Below are 6608 nucleotides of genomic sequence, written 5' to 3'. Positions count from 1 at the left end.
ATGATATGGAGCTTTTCCATCTTCTTTTTCCACAGATGTAGTGTACTTTTATTCTTCTAAAGAGATACAAGTCTGCTCTTAAATTCACTGAGGACAATTTAGTTTTTCAATGTGGCCCTATAGGATCAGCACTGGACTGAAAATACAAGATCGGCAGTTCAAATTCACCAGGTGCTCCACAGAAACCCAACACAGGGTCGCTATGAGTTGTAGCCGACTCAAATGGCACTTAACAATAGCAACAACGAACTATTTGTTTATTGAAAGACAGTTATTAAAGAATTGAAAGTGGCTAACTTTTATGACAACTTTCAACCTGGTTTTACACCCAAAATATTAGCCAGAGAGGCTAGATTCTCCCATCTTCTCCTCTGCATAGAATTTGGAATCAAGGAAAGGCCAGTTTCTGTAGGGGTGTGATGAAGAAAATGCAAGCAATAATTGGTTGTATTCATTTTGAAATTCTTTATAGAACCAGGCATAATTAATTCAGTCAAAGAAAGCTGAACAAAGCCTTAGCGAAAGCCATTGTGTTTTCACAGATTTTTTTTTGGAGAGAGGTGACTCTTTCAGCAGTGATGAGTAAACTTTTCCATAGAAAGTTCATTCATCAGAATTTCATATGTCACCAAAGAATCATCAAATCTACAAATAGATCACCATCTCCAGACTCATGGATTTGTCTTATGGACACACCCCATACAAATATGCACATGTAAGTGACGTTTGAGTTCATTTACATAGATGGTTCTCAATCAGGATTGCTGTCATAGATTGAATTGTGTCCCCCCAAAGGTGTATACTGGAGTTCTGGTGTGGCACTGTGGGTTAATGTGCCAGACTGCAAAGCCATTTGAACTGCAAGGTCGGTGGTTCAAGCTCACCAGCTGCTCCTGGGAAATCCTATACAGGGTTGCTATGGGTTGGAACCAACTCAATGGCACTTAACAACAACAACAAGGTGTATGCTGGAATCCTAACCCCTACAACCTAAAGGTTGGAGGATAGAAAAGGCCTGGCAGTCTGCTTCTGTTAAGATTACAGCCAAAAAAATGTGTCATTTCTACACTGCAACACATGGGGGTGGGGGTGGGCATGAGTCTGCATCTACTTGATGGCAACTAACAACAATAGCATACTTATAAATGCAAGCTAATGTAATTTAATGTAATCTCCCTCCATAATGCAACCTGATATAAAATAATTAATCAATTAATTGTAGGGTGACTCCCAAACCTAATCACTTCTGAGTTATAAACGCCAGAATAGACACAGAGGCATGCACACAAGAGGAGGACAGACACTATGTGAAGATGTCTGTAAAAGCCAAGAGACCAAGGAACCAAGGAACTAATGAGTGCCCAGGGCTACCAATAAGTAAACAGTCCAGATGGCAGAGACTTTTAGCCTCCAGCACAGTGAGAAAATACATTTCTGTTCTTCAACGCCACCTACTTGTGGCATTTGTGTTATAGCAGCCCTAGGAAACCAGGACAGCTGTGTACCAGCATCACTTCTGGAAACGATCGAGTCAGCATAGGATCACTTGTGCCACAGTAACAAATGGTCCCTAAATCTTAATGGCTTACTACAATGAAGATTTAGTTCTAGTTTACAATATGTATTCATTGTGGATCATCTTGGCTCTGCTTTCTCATGTGTTTACTGTGATGCAAAGATGACTGAGCAACCTTGAACTGGACCATACATTACTGGTTGTCATGACAGAGGGAAGAGAGACATTGACCCAGGCCAGTGGTATGGCCCAGTTTGCAGGTGGGACTGAAAAACATGACTCTCCCTAGGGAGAGACAGTGAATGTTTGAGAATAATAATACCTTCTCCCACAGAAACCTTGGTTGGCTTCAGACCTATGGTCTTAATATCCTAGGATAGTCATTACAGAATATCACTAAATGGGTGACTTATTAGAACAGAAATCTATCATCTCTCAGTTTTGGAAGCTAATAGTCTGAATTCAAGGTGTCAGCATGCCATGATTGCTCTAAAGACTAGAGAAAGACCCTTTTTTGTCTTTCTCAGATTCTGGTAGCTCCAGGAATCCATTGACTTGCATCTTCAGCATAACTCTGCTGTCACATGGCTGTCTTCCCAGTTTCTCTGTAGCTCTTCTCTTCTTTCATAGGATACCACTAGAATTAGGACCCACCCTACTACTGATGTCCTGGTGCAGCACTATGGATTAGTGAGCTAGACTGAAAAGTCGATTTGAACTGCAAGGTTGGTGGTTCAAGCTCACTAGTTGCTCCTTGGAAACCCTCTAAAGGGTCGCTATGGGTTGGAACTGACTCGATGGCACTTAACAACAACAACAGCAACTACTTCTGATGACCTCATGTGAACTTAACTGACAACAAAGTTGTCAACAAAGTTACTGTTCACAGGTACCGGGGGTTAAGAGTTCAACATAAAATCTATGGTGGAGGTTGGTGGGGGGAGATAATTCAACACAACACCTACTAAGACCTTGTTCTATGCATATCTTCTTTATACTGGTACTGAGTTGTGTCCTTTTTGCTGTAATAAAATTCTAATTGTAAGTATGGCACTTTCTGTGAGTTGTTCTAATGAATGATTGAGCCCAAGCGAGTACTGGGAGCCACAGTTTAAAACTGAAGAGGGCTAGGAACCCCTGGACTTATGGCTGGTATCCCAAGTGGCACGAGAGAGTCCCTGAATTTGTAGCTAGCGGATCATGAAGGTATCATGGAAACTTCAACTTGAGGATGGTGTCCGAAGTTTGAGGTCAACTTGGCAGTCTGGAGGACGGTGCCCTTTAACCTGTGATCTCTGAGCTCTCTCTAGCTACTCAGGGTCAGAGGAAGAAGTACTTTGTGTGTAGTTGTTGTCAGCACAGCAACTGGGAACGGAATTGAATTGACTCTATCCATGTGATGAGAAGTGGGATTTTGATTTTCCTTTACTACAAGACACGCAATAATCAACTTCTACTCCACTTTAGAAAGTGAATTTTAAAAATATGGCCCTGCACTGAAAAACACTAGCCTTGAAATCAAGATCTTGAACTGGAAGACATGCCCTCACAAGTTAGTTCAACCAAAGCTGCAGTCCTTTCGGTTGTCAAAAGCAGTTTCCATGTGATATGAAAAAGTGGGACTTATCTAATACTTGGTATTGGATGGTTACTGATCTGTGATGGATTGGAGTGTCATAGTTTGGTCCTGTCAACGTACCCAGGCTGACAAAGCACAGCCTTGATCTTCTTCTTCCAATTGACGTTTCATTGGCTAAGTGATTTATTTCATTGTAATGGTGTTGTGCTGTGGGTTAATGTGTTGGATTGCAAAGTGGGTTCGAACCACAAGGTCGATTGTTCAAGCTCCATAACCTAACCAAGTGGACACATAAACCTGACCATTGTTGTTGTTGCTGTTAGGTGTGGTCCGACCTATATTGACTCTGTATAGGGTTTCCAAGGAGCAGCTGGTGAGTTTCAACCACCAACCTTGTGGTTCAAACAGACCTTGCAGTCCAGCGCATTAATCCACAGTGCCACACCAGGACAGCATTCTTTAAAATCCCTTGTCAAGCAGTTCTGATTCCATTTTTGGTATTCTATTTTCTGACTCTATATTTTGGTCACTTGTTTGAGACACTCTTGGAAATTGTCTGTTTTCTCTGAGACACTGTGATATCCTTGTATTTATATTTAATCGATGATTATATATTGGTGTATTCTCAGCACTCACTACCTGTCTCCTGGTAGATGTGATGAAGAGTGGAAGGAAATGTGAACACAGTTCTCATTCACTGTTTGTGGAGCGTAGTTCAGGGCGGGTTCATGCACCTAGGGACTAACTCCAGGCAGCGGCTACACAGCGGGGGCGCCACTGGTAGCTGAATTGGTGGTCTGCATGAATATTGTTACCTCTCTCTTTTTTCTCCAGAAACAAAATTGTAGCAGAGTAGTAGAATTTGGGTCTTTCCTACAATGGAATTTCACTTTGAATTTTTTAAATCTTGAGTTGGAATTTTGAATTTCTAGCTTTCATTCTGCATTTCAAACTTGTGGCATCTATGTGATTGTGTCTACATAGCACCTCATAGCTTCCCAAGGGTTTAAGAAATGGTGCCAGACCACTGAGTCCTCAGAGAACCTTTCTCAAGTTCAAGCTGTTGATCAGTAGCCCCGAACATGAAACACAGGGCTGATGCAGTGAAAAAAGAGAATTGCGCTCTTTATGGCTGTGGTTCTGGACTTCTTGTACGCTTGAATGTGCACAAAATTCTAGCTAAAGCACAACCATCTGTGAGATCCTAAATTTCTGGGTGAAAAGCAATAAAAAAAGAGCCGGTGGCCTCATTTAGTAGTTACCTGTCGAGGTCAGGAGGCCGAACACAGGGAAGATAAATCAGCACTAGACAACCTGGCTTCCAGATTTCCCACATTCCCTTTCTGTTTGTGGTGTGAACAGCCTTAGGCAAAACTGAGAAGAAAGCAAAGTTTGTCTTAGGCACTCCCTCACACTTCCTTATGGGGCCAACCGCAACCTGACAAAGCCTTTTAAAAAATAGATAATACGTTCACACAGTTTCAAATTCAAAAAGTATGAAAAGGTTTACAGTGGTAAGTCTCCTTCTCACCTTCCTTCTTCAGACACTCAGTTTCTCAACTCAGCAGCAGCCAACACCAACAGAAGTTTTTGTGTGCAGTTCCAAAAATATTTTAGGGCTATGCAAGTGAATCCTGGTAGCATAGTGGGCTACTAACCTCAAGGTCAGCAGTTCTAATCCACCATCCACACCACATAAAGATTTACAGTCTCAGAAATGCTATGCAGGAACTGAACAGAAAATCGCAAAGGGCAGTTGGAGAAGACAAAATATTATAATGAACTACAGCTGGAATGCTCCTTAGAAGCCAGGATGGCCAGACTTCGTCTCTCATACTTCGAGGAGGGACCAGTCCCTGGAAAAGAACATCATTGTTCTTTTCGGAGGGTCAGCAAAAAAGAGGAAGACCCCCCTTCCCCCATCCCCCCCCCGCCCCCGCCCAATGAGACGGAATGGCACAGTGGCAGCAGCAATGAGTTCAAGCGGAGCAACAATGATGAGGCGGGGGCAAGACTAGGCCGTGTTTGGTTCTGTTGTGTGTAAGATCCCTGAGTTGGTACTGACTCAACAGCACTGAACAACAACAAGTCATAATGAAAAGACCTGGAGTTAGAACCCTGAAAGGGAAGAACACACTCAGCTTTTCTGAAGCTCTGGCTGAGTCTGAACCGACTTGACGATAAATATACAGCAGCAGCAACATGCAAGTGGATATGTGGATGTGCCAAGTGCCATCAACTCAATTCTGACTCATAGTGACCCTCTATAGGGTTTCCAAGGAGCAGCACGTAGGTTTGAACCACTAACATTACTGTTAGCAGTCTAGTGCTTATTCTATAGTGCTACATAAGGACTCCAAATATGTGAATAGGTCTTTATTTTTTATTTTATATTTTTTTAAGTTTTTATTGAGAATTGAGTGATAGTTTACATGGGAGAGCATCAGCTTTACATTCATTCTATCATATTTCGTTTCATTGCAATGATTTCAATCCCCTCCTTGCAACATCATTCAACAGCATTTGCTTCCAGTCCCTCTGTTTTTTTTTGTTTTATCTTTGTGTGTGTGTTTTAGATGTACACCGAAGCACTCAGGAATATATAACCATTCAAACAACCAAAGGGTATACCTTGCACACCAGCCCCCCAGCTGCCAGCAACAGCCTCTCTCCCTCCTTGAGTCTAGAGTCCCCGGCCACTCTGTGTCTTCACATCATCGTCTCTGCCTTCATCTCTGTTGTCACTGTTTCTGTGGGTAGGGTCCCACACTCCGCTCTTCTCCCTTGATGGTCCCAGGGACCTCCACTCCTGGACTGCAAGATCAACCACTCCCCTCCTTTTGTTACAAAATGTCTACTTTTATTTTTAAATAACAAATTAAAGCAAAAATAATAACTAAATAAACTAGAGCGTAATATGTACATAGCTCCACATCTTACCACTGAGAGCGTTGTTAAGTGCCAACGAGTCAATGCCGACTCATGATGATCCTGTATAGGGTTTCGAAGGAGCAGCTAGGTTTTGGGTTTGAACCACCAAACTTGCAGTCCAGTGCTTATTCTACAGTGCTACACCAGGACTCTACCATTGAGAATATACCTTAAATACTGCATCATACTCATACATGAAAACTTTCTCATTTTTAAATACGATGCATCCATAAATCTCAAGTAGAAACGGATTGTGATTTACTAAAATGTGTGCTGTTAGTTGTCAGTGAGGTGGATGGACTCATGGAGACTTTATCTCCCACAGAACCAAACATTGCCCTGCCTGCTGCATCGTCACCATCAGTGGTCTGTTTCAGTCCATTTTTGCAGCTGTTGAATCAGTCCATCTGGTGGAAGGTTCCCCTCATTTTCCCTCACCAAACATGATGCCCTTTTCTAACAATTGTTTAGAAACAATGTTTCTTAATGACCTGTCCAAATTAAGCAAGAGCAAGTGTCACCATCCTTACTTCTGAGGAACATTCTGGTTGTGTTTCTTCTAAGACTGATTTGTTCATTCTT

The sequence above is a fragment of the Chrysochloris asiatica genome, unplaced genomic scaffold, assembly GCF_000296735.1.
Source record: "Chrysochloris asiatica unplaced genomic scaffold, ChrAsi1.0 scaffold00018, whole genome shotgun sequence".
NCBI classification, from domain to species: Eukaryota; Metazoa; Chordata; class Mammalia; order Afrosoricida; family Chrysochloridae; genus Chrysochloris; species Chrysochloris asiatica.
This window is presented reverse-complemented; position numbering follows the sequence as displayed.